This window comes from Garra rufa, chromosome 1 (assembly GCF_049309525.1).
Source record: "Garra rufa chromosome 1, GarRuf1.0, whole genome shotgun sequence".
Classification (NCBI taxonomy): domain Eukaryota; kingdom Metazoa; phylum Chordata; class Actinopteri; order Cypriniformes; family Cyprinidae; genus Garra; species Garra rufa.
This window is the reverse complement of record NC_133361.1, coordinates 88478495-88488494: the sequence shown is the minus strand read 5'-3', so window position 1 is coordinate 88488494 and position 10000 is coordinate 88478495. Positions and strand designations below refer to the sequence as shown.

The 10000-nt window shown below is 45.2% G+C and overlaps 1 non-coding gene across 1 annotated transcript; it reads right to left on the bottom strand.

The window, feature by feature from the left end:
- Positions 1-7827: 7827 nt before the first annotated feature.
- On the bottom strand, positions 7828-7900 carry trnak-uuu (transfer RNA lysine (anticodon UUU)). Its single transcript has one exon. It is a non-coding gene; the product is annotated as a tRNA-Lys (tRNA).
- Between the last annotated feature and the right edge of the window lie 2100 nt (positions 7901-10000).

Here is a 10000-nt window from a genome sequence, read left to right as displayed (position 1 = left end):
GCAGGAGGGAGGGATTTGCTGCGCTTTATACCTCTTCACACACCCAAGGTCACAAATTGAAAACCTGCTGATACTCTCACATGGGATAGACAGTAGAAAGACATCTCTATACATTATTTACCCCAAACACTCTCTGCAATTGTCTTAAGCCTCCCCCTCCTGACCCCTAAGGTCAGCCTATGGTCTCATGAGGCCCTCAGACCCTTCCTTACTCATTTGGCACAAAGGGACTAGAGAAAGAGAGCTTCTCTGTGTACATCCCTTAACACATAAATGTATATCACATGAGCATAAAAATCACCCCTTATGAATTTTTCACCAACAATTTCCCCCTTTAAATCATTTACTGATTACCAATCATCAAAAAAAAGGAAAAATTCATTAATACACCCTTAAACAAACACTAGTAATTAAACATATTTTCACAACTTCACATTTGTTCTCTGGAAGCCGGGCTAAACGAATAAACACTGTTATTGCATTCCTGACATGGGTCAGACCCTCAGTCACCTCTCAGATCCCAAAATAGAAATGTTATTCATATGAAACTCAAAAAAAACTTCATTACTACTGGTTGTATGTTTTCTATGGTTACATCTTTCTAATACATGTAATACATTTCTAAAACTCATAATGAAAATATAGCAAACTCAAGTTGTTACATCACATTTGTATTCTTCATCTTTGATTTTTATATAAATGATCATTCTCTTAAGTTGGAAAAAACTTAAAATATGCAAAGGCTTTTTGTTTTGGGTTTTTTCCCCCTTTCGAAAGCAAGCCACACATTACAGTCACAGACATAAAGACAGTCAATCCCTTCGTCTTGTTGCATTGTCTCGTAACACGGACAAATGACCTGCTTAAAACCTTCGTCGTTTCATCCTGTCTTAATTCATTTCACTGTAAGTTCCACTACTGCTATCATCACTGTCACTGATTGGTTTCTCCAAATCAAAACCCATCACCACATTATCAATCACCACCTTTGGTGAAACGCTAGATGTCACCAGTCTCTGTACTGAGCTGGAAACCAACTGCAAAATACATGGTAGACACATCAGAAGTAAAAGACAAGCCCCAAACATCGGCAGTACAGTTGTACACAGCCAATAGGCCCAACCTCCTCCGAGGCTGGTCCACCTTTCTGCTTGTATGGAATCTGTTTTTTCGGGCTCTTTTACGGCCCTTCTCATGTGCACCACAATATTTGTAATGTTGTCGCTGTAGTCTGCCTCAAATCTCTTTACTCCATCCGCTCCTCCTCCCAGGATGTAGATGGGACCTTTTACAGTGGCTAGCATGAATCCACGTGGCTCTCTCGTCAGCTACCTTCACAGCTGTGTGTGTAGTTAGGAACACATTGAATGGGCCCAGCCACCTTTCACTCATTCCTGAGATCTCATCCCCCATGAAATCCCACGAAATCATCGGGTTTGATGTTGTGCAAGGAACTTTCAGCAACCTTTCCTTGGGCAGCTTTCACCTGTACACAAATATTAGACAACAGAGAAGACATTTCTTTGCAATAACCTAACATGTCATGCTCACACGATCCTGTTGATGGCAGCTGTTGTTTCCCCCCTCTAAGCCCACGTATGGTGGTCTGCCGAACAAAATTTCATACGGGCTCAAATTTGATCTTACCCGCTTTCTCATTCTCATGTACATGAGAACAATTGCAAAGCAACTTAATCCATGTAAGTCCAGTTTCCTCACAAATTTTGCCCATTTTGTTTTATTGCCTCATTAACAAAATGTGTGGCATTGTCTGAGCCTCTTCTACTGCTACTGCTCTTTTGTCACGTAATGTGTGTTGCAAATTATAAAAAAATTCCACAAATTTCAGTTGTTAACCCCTTTATAAACCACAATTCTTTCATTTGTGTCACTATTCCCCCTTTTTACACATTGTCTAACCCATGTGTCAAACGACAATAACGTAAAAAGAAGTGTTCGGGTAAACTAGGTCTGCCATCCACACCCCTCCAAATCCCCTCAGTCATTTTACAGGCGCCCCGCCTCCAGAGCTCCTTTGCCTTTGCTGTCGCAAAAGTCTGCATGGCCTGTAAAGATGAAAAAATGTTTTCATTAGTTTTGGAGAGAGTTTCAGATAAGAGGGTGCACTCCTGTTTGTCTGTCTGCTGTGAGGCCGCTGTCCTTGCATTCCCTAGAGAAACAGAGTCTTTTCTGGTTAGGGTGAGCCGCACATTTGCAAATGGCTATCCTTTCCCTAAAAAAAAATCTCTAATAAAGCTGCCAAAATGGAGATTATGAACTATTGGGCGCCCATCTAAATTTTAAAATCTTGAAAAAACTCAAAGTGTAACACACTTATTCGTCCTGAGTTTTCACGCCTCTGTTAGAGTCACAAGCTCTGCTGCTTGTGCTAAATAGTGTGATGGCAACGAGCCAAATGTCACAATTTCAAATTCAGTCATCACAGAATAGTCAACTTTGTTCTGACCTGTTTGTGGATCTCAGAACGCTGAACTATCCACAAAGAGGACACTTTCAGTTTCAAGTTGTACGTCAGAAAGATCTGCATGTGGCGTACTCACTTGATCAAGCGCAGTCAGACAACAGTTGTTCCTCCCCATCCTCCTCTGTCCGAAGGAGGGTGGCAGGATTCAAGGTTGTGCAACGTTTAACGCTATTCTTGAAATATCGAGCAAGATAGTGTGGTATCACGACCACCGAGCCGTCAATATATGCAATGTTTTCTGTTCATGCAGAATCATGGACACTGTGTGCCAGACAATCAATGTCAGGTCAGGGCACCCTAAGAAATCTCTAGACATCATCAAGGCCTTCTCAGCAGATGCCACCGCCTTCAGACAGCAAGGCAGGCCTGCTACTACTGGTTCTAGCTTGATTGAAAAAAAATAGGCCACAGGTCACAGTCTGTCTCCATGAAACTGCAATAAAACAGAAATCCTAAACCCATTTTTCTCATCTACTATCTGCACAAACGGCCGATCACCATTTGGAAGGCCCAAAGCAGGCGCTTGGGTTAACTCAATTTTCATGTTGACAATTTGTCCACTCAATTTTGTCGGTGGATTTTAGCCCCTTTCCTACTGTTAGGCTTCTTAGGGGTTGTTCCAGAATTGCATAATTGGGGATGAACGTTCTGCAATACGAACACATTCCCAAAAATGACAACATTTGTTTTTTTGTGATCGGTTTTGGTACATTCTTTATACCTTCAACACGCTTGTCAGACAGAGATTTTACAATTTGGTGTTATGACATGTCCCAAAAATGTTACCTGTTGTTTTGCAAATTGCAATTTTTGACAGGCTGACTCTGTGGCCCTCCTCAGCCAAAAGTTTCAGGGGGGTCACAGAGTCTGCTACGCAGGTAGCTTCGTCTAGAGAACACAAAAAATATCATCAATATACTGCAATAAAACAATACCCTCTGATAATTTAAGTGGTTCCAAACTTCTTTTCAGCGCTTCGTTGAATTTAGTTGGCGATTCGGCAAAATTTCGAGCTAACTGTTGAAAGCAATAGCCTTTGCCATTAAATTCAAATGCAAACCAGTATTGGCTCTCTTTTGCCACTGGCACACTGAGCCAAATCAATCACTGAAAAGAAGTTTGCATCAGCCGGTATCTGAGAAAGGATTGCATAAGGATTAGGCACCAAAGGAACTCTCTGTATTGTCGCTGCGTTTACTGCCTGTAAATCCTGTACAAACCTCCATTGGGCCGGCTGACCTTTGTCCCTTATTTTTCTCACTGGAAAATTGGAGTTCTAACTGGCGAATCATCGCATGGAATTATCACCCCCTCCTTCAACAAGGATTCAAACACTGGCCTTATTCCCTCAATTGCCTCTTTTCTTAGTGGATATTGATGTTGACATGGCCTGTAATCAGATTTTGGAGTGATTACACGTGGTTCACATCCTTTAATTAACCCCACATCATATTTGTGTTTGGCCCATACATGTGATGGTACCTCTGCCAGTGCTGAATGAATATCTGAGGGCTCAACATTTACCATGCACTGATTCTCCCAGTCAGTTTTGTCATTTAGAATTGGTCTTATAATTCTTTCAACCTCAATTTTGCATTCAACTGTCATCATAAATGCTTTCAAAGTCTCACTGTGTTTCAATCCTGAGTCTATTTCTCTCCAGTCTAAACTATCGACACATTGTTTTATAAACAAACCAACCTCTGCCCAAGCCTGTCCTTCAGCCTTCGCTAACGACAAATGTGGAACTGTCTGCTCTGTACATTGTTTAGACTGAGCCTCTGAAAGGCATGCTGCCAACGCACACACATCCTTTCGCCAAAACATTTTGTCAAAACTCAGAGTCTCTGCACAAGTCTGCTGAAACCAATCTTTTTCATAGTTTTCTTCCCTTTCCACTACGACATGTGACGTACAATGCAAATCATCAGGTGCCATTATTTCTGCCTCAGAGCATGTTGCACATTCCCTAGCTTTTTCGCACATCATTGTAGCCCAATCATGATTTATGATGTGCCATTCGTAAGCCCATTGAGACTCTTTCGTGCAAACAGCTCCACTGCTCATCTCCTTCCACACATCTGACACCCGTGAGATCAGCAATGAGCCTCAAATTTAGTTTGCACATCAGATCTCGTCCTAAAATGGGTACGGGACAAGTTTTTGAAAGCAAGAATGCATGTTTTAGCACCCTTCCTGTTTCTGTTTCGCAAATTAATGGTTCTGTAAATCTCTCAAACATTGTACGTCCTGACGCACAGAGAGACCCAGAAACATGATCTGTTAGCTCTGGTACACATGGTAAGTCACATAGTCGCACGGTTGACCTTCTAGCCCCTGAATCAGCTAAAAATTCAATTCGTTTTCCCTGAACTATCAGTGAATATTTCGGCATTTCTTTAAACGCCTCAGACTTATACATAGCATACTGCTTTTCAACAGCATCATCATTCATTTCAGACACAGACACAGGAAAGCAAGCTTTTTCTTCATTGCAAAGAGCAGTCAGTACATCAGTGTATTTGTATGCGTATGCGTATGTGTGTGTAATTGATTTATATTCACTTCCCTTTACTTGTGGCCGCTCGCTCGTCTCCTCCTCCCCCTCCTGCTCCCCGTTCCCCTCCTGGCATCAGTCCGATCCATTTTTCCTCTTGCTTCCTCGCTTTGGGGCAATTCTCAGCCCAATGTCCATCCTGTTTGCATGCACGGCATTTGGAGCAGCCTCTGAAGTCATGGTCGTCGGTCTCACATATCCAGCAGCTCCACTTGCGCTGAGGTTTCGCTGGGGCTTTCTTCTTTTTCCCTCTGCCCCAGCCTTTGCAGTTCTCTCTTCGCGCACCTGTGGCTATCTTCGCCAAACTCAGCTGTAGATCTCTGTCCATTCTGGCCTGTTTCTTCTCACGCTTCTCTCTCTGCAGCTTATCAGCGTGTCGCGCGTGAATCAAAACTGTGGCCAATCTTACTTCTCTGAACTCAATGCAGGAAATTTTTACCTTTTCCGCAATGTCCGGTCTCAGTCCGTCCAGGAAGGCATTTCTCAAATGACTCTCCCATCTCCCCGGCTCTTGACCTCTGTCCGCCGGTTCAGTCAGCCCTGAGAATTGGTTGAATGCCTCGTGCAGGCGGCAGTAGTACTCATCGACCCTTTCATCTTTCTCCTGCTGGCATCGGCTGACTCTGGACATGTCGATTCGCATCGGAAACGTGTCTTTGATCGTGTCAACGACTCTGTCCACAGCTCTCCGGTATGCATAATTTGCGGGATCATCGCAGTCGCTGCTCTTCCTTCTGTAATCGTCCTCTGGCACTCTGCCCCTGATCTTGTACCAGTTCGTCGGCCCCAGCTTTGACAGCAAAAGTCTCCTTAGCTCCATTATCGTCGGGCTGAATTCTTCACAAAACCTTAACAGTTCGGTGCTCAGCTTGTCACCCCCTAGAGTCTCTTCGGGCAGTGCGTCTGGCTCAGCTCCACATGCTGCTGCTTCTTCTTGCGGTGCTGTAGGGTGTTTTGGAGGGGAGCAGTCGAGGTCGGGATCAACTTTCCAAGCGCGCAGCTCGGCCACAGGGTAGTGATGGACATTGTACGGCGGTGGAACATGTTTAAAGACAGAAACATCAGACATATCAGTACTTGTGATTAATGCAAATGTTTTTCCTTCTTTTAATTCCCTAATTTCCTCTTCACTCACTTTTAATTCCTTCAACATTCTATCGATCTTTTCCTCATTATCCTCTACTATTGTCTGTTTTTTTTTTCCGATCTTCGTTTCACTCCCTGTCATTGCTTTTTGTAAAGCCCCTCTTTCTCTTCTCTCTGCCTCGCCAAGCCAACAATTCACCGTTCCCTCACATTCCTTACACACATGCCTCTTACAACATTTCTTTGGCACCTCACTGCCCTCCCTAACTGACTCTTTCACTGCTTTCAGCTTCACAACACTCAAGGTTCCATCCCTAGGAAATTCATGATACATAATCAGTTTTTCTATGTCCAAAATACACTTTTCACCCACCAACTTTCTCATTTGCCTAAATGTCGGCGTATCATATTTCTCAATTTTGCTCTGAGATTTCCCCATACTGACGCTTGACCACTTTTTCCAAAGTGTACCTTTTTCCCTAGCCGGGCGCGCCCTATACCCTGTCAGACGTCTCCAACAGGACCAATCTTTCACCCAAGATTGGAGAGGTCGAAGCTTTCCCACTTCCAAATCTACCCCCCGCAGACTTCCACTGCGTGGTTGCGATCAGTACCCTCTGGTACGTCTCTCGCGCGTAGATTTTGTCAATTGTCAGTATGGTTCGTCCCCTTTTTCCAAATTTACCTATTTACTTTCAATTTACCTTTTTCCCAAAAAAGAAAATAATTAAGTCTGTCTCTTACCAGAGAGTCTCAGTTTTGGAGGCTTGATTTGGTTCGTTTGATGATTCCAGTGGTGCTCCTCCGGCCCTCGGCGGGACGGCCCCTGTCTCCCTTAATCCTAGTCGGGGTTAGGGCTGAACATCTATTGTTCAGGATTACGGTCACCGTTCCGCTGTCAGGTCAGAAGACACAGCCATGAAATCCCACTTCTGACACCAAGTTTGTCGAGGAAATTTCCCTTGAGACCTCGGTAATAAAGACAAACTTAAGTAATAGTTAATAAAAAGGTTTATTCTTTGCAAAGAAGATCAACAGTCGTACAGAAACACAGGTTTGCTGCATGAGTGTGATGCAGGAGGGAGGGATTTGCTGCGCTTTATACCTCTTCACACACCCAAGGTCACAAATTGAAAACCTGCTGATACTCTCACATGGGATAGACAGTAGAAAGACATCTCTATACATTATTTACCCCAAACACTCTCTGCAATTGTCTTAAGCCTCCCCCTCCTGACCCCTAAGGTCAGCCTATGGTCTCATGAGGCCCTCAGACCCTTCCTTACTCATTTGGCACAAAGGGACTAGAGAAAGAGAGCTTCTCTGTGTACATCCCTTAACACATAAATGTATATCACATGAGCATAAAAATCACCCCTTATGAATTTTTCACCAACAACCCCAATGGATTTCTAGTCCATCGCCTTAACCACTCGGCCACGACTACGGCGACCCTGATGTCCTCTGTCCCGTTGTCGACCTCAAAGTTGGCTGAAAAAACAATGAACTGGCTACCGCTTTACTAAAATCGTCTAGCGCAAAACTCCTAAAGGGGAAAACAGCCCACCACAAGCAACGAAAAATTCATGAAGCAATCACTCTATGTGAACTCTGTCACATCTTTAAGCGTACGCCGACACACGGCAGTGCTGGACTGTCACGACTGCAAGCTGAGGCCGCCGACAAGAAGATGGCCCTTCGCCCGAACAGGGACTTGAACCCTGGACCCTCAGATTAAAAGTCTGATGCTCTACCGACTGAGCTATCCGGGCTCTTGTGTTTTGTGTGCCTCTTACTTTTTATATAAGAACACTTTCTCCACAAGCCGCCTGGGAGAAGCTCACTTGCCACAGGAACTACGGGACAAAGGCTGCACGCAATTACGTCAGAGAGAGCGAAGGCCAAAGGCCTTGGAAGGCCCAACCACCGTCGCAAGAAGCTAAAGGTAAAAGGGGGAATGCCCGACCACATTCGGCCCCTACTCCATGAAATACCAGATTGACCCGCCACGAGCTAAACTCTCTCAACATCTTGAATGCTACACATTAAAGAGGGTCATTATTTGGACTGCTTTATTTCATTTAATATTTTTTTTTTGGCCTCTAATACGGGGGCATGAAAAAAGAGATGACATTACCTTGATCGGGTTTGTGAATACTGGGTGAAGGAAGGGACTTTCGTAACTTTTACTTCTCCCACTTGGAGTGAGGGGGGTGACGAAAATCATGTTGGCAGGTGTCGGCACCCTAGATTACCCTTGGTGAGCGTAGTGGTTTACCACAGTGAGCGCACAGGTCCAAGGGCATAGAGACACATATCAAGTTTCTCGTCATCAGCGCATAAACAGCCCACCACAAGCAACGAAAAATTCATGAAGGGGCAGCATAGCAAACACTCTATGTGAACTCTGTCACATCTTTAAGCGTACGCCGGGCTCTTGTGTTTGGTGTGCCTCTTACTTTTTATATAAGAACACTTTCTCCACAAGCCGCCTGGGAGAAGCTCACTTGCCACAGGAGCTACGGGACAAAGGCTGCACGCAATTACGTCAGAGAGAGCGAAGGCCAAAGGCCTTGGAAGGCCCAACCACCGTCGCAAGAAGCTAAAGGTAAAAGGGGGAATGCCCGACCACATTCTCCACGGTTCGAACCTGCGCGGGGAGACCTGTCATCTCTCGCCTGCCTGTGGACCACCTGCTCTCTTGGCTGGAGGCGGGCAGCACAGGATGCCGCCGAGCTTCAGGCGCATAATTCAACTGAAGGGTGAGTTGGCAAAAAGGAGCTGGACGTCCCCGTCGCTTAACAGCAAAGGGCTGCCGTGACCCGGATTCGAGCATTCTTTTCTGATTGCTTAAAACTGGCACAGAGCGCTTGGTTGCTGGTATAGTGGTGAGCATAGCTGCCTTCCAAGCAGTTGACCCGGGTTCGATTCCCGGCCAACGCATTGTTTTCGGCTGCGGTTGACCTCGAAGCAGAACTCCTTCTGTGACCTCTGTCTGCACCAAAAGCTTTTGGATGAGTCGTTCAACAGCAGCAGAGAACTAGGTCTCCCCGTTGGGGAATCTAACCCCAGTCTTCCACGTGACAGGCGGAGATACTGTCCACTATACTAATGAAGAGTTGCGCTTGCTGTTCTTCGCTCTCAGCACACGCGACTGCACCCAACTTGCCAAAACGAGCCCCTACTCCATGAAATACCAGATTGACCCGCCACGAGCTAAAGTCTCTCAATATCTTGAATGCTACACATTACAGTGGGTCATTATTTGGACCGCTTTATTTCATTTAATATTTTTTTTGGCCTCTAATACGGGGGCATGAAAAAAGAGATGACATTACCTTGATCGGGTTTGTGAATACTGGGTGAGGGAAGGGACTTTCGTAACTTTTACTTCTCCCATTTGGAGTGAGGGGGGTGACGAAAATCATGTTGGCAGGTGTCGGCACCCTAGATTACCCTTGGTGAGCGTAGTGGTTTACCACAGTGAGCGCACAGGTCGAAGGGCATAGAGACACATCTCGAGTTTCTCGTCATCAGCGCATAAACAGCCCACCACAAGCAACGAAACATTCATGAAGGGGCAGCATAGCAAACACTCTATGTGAACTCTGTCACATCTTTAAGCGTATGCCGCCACACGGCAGAGCTGGACCGGCACGACTGCAAGCTGAGGGCGACAACAAGAAGATGGCCCTTCACCGGAACAAGGACTTGAACCCTGGACCCTCAGATTAAAAAAAAGTCTAATGCTCTACCGACTGAGCTATCCGGGCTCTTGTTTATTGCGCGCTTCTTACTTTTTATATAAGAACACTTTCTCCACAAGCCGCCCGGCAGAAGCTCACTTGCCACAGGAGCTACGGGACAAAGGC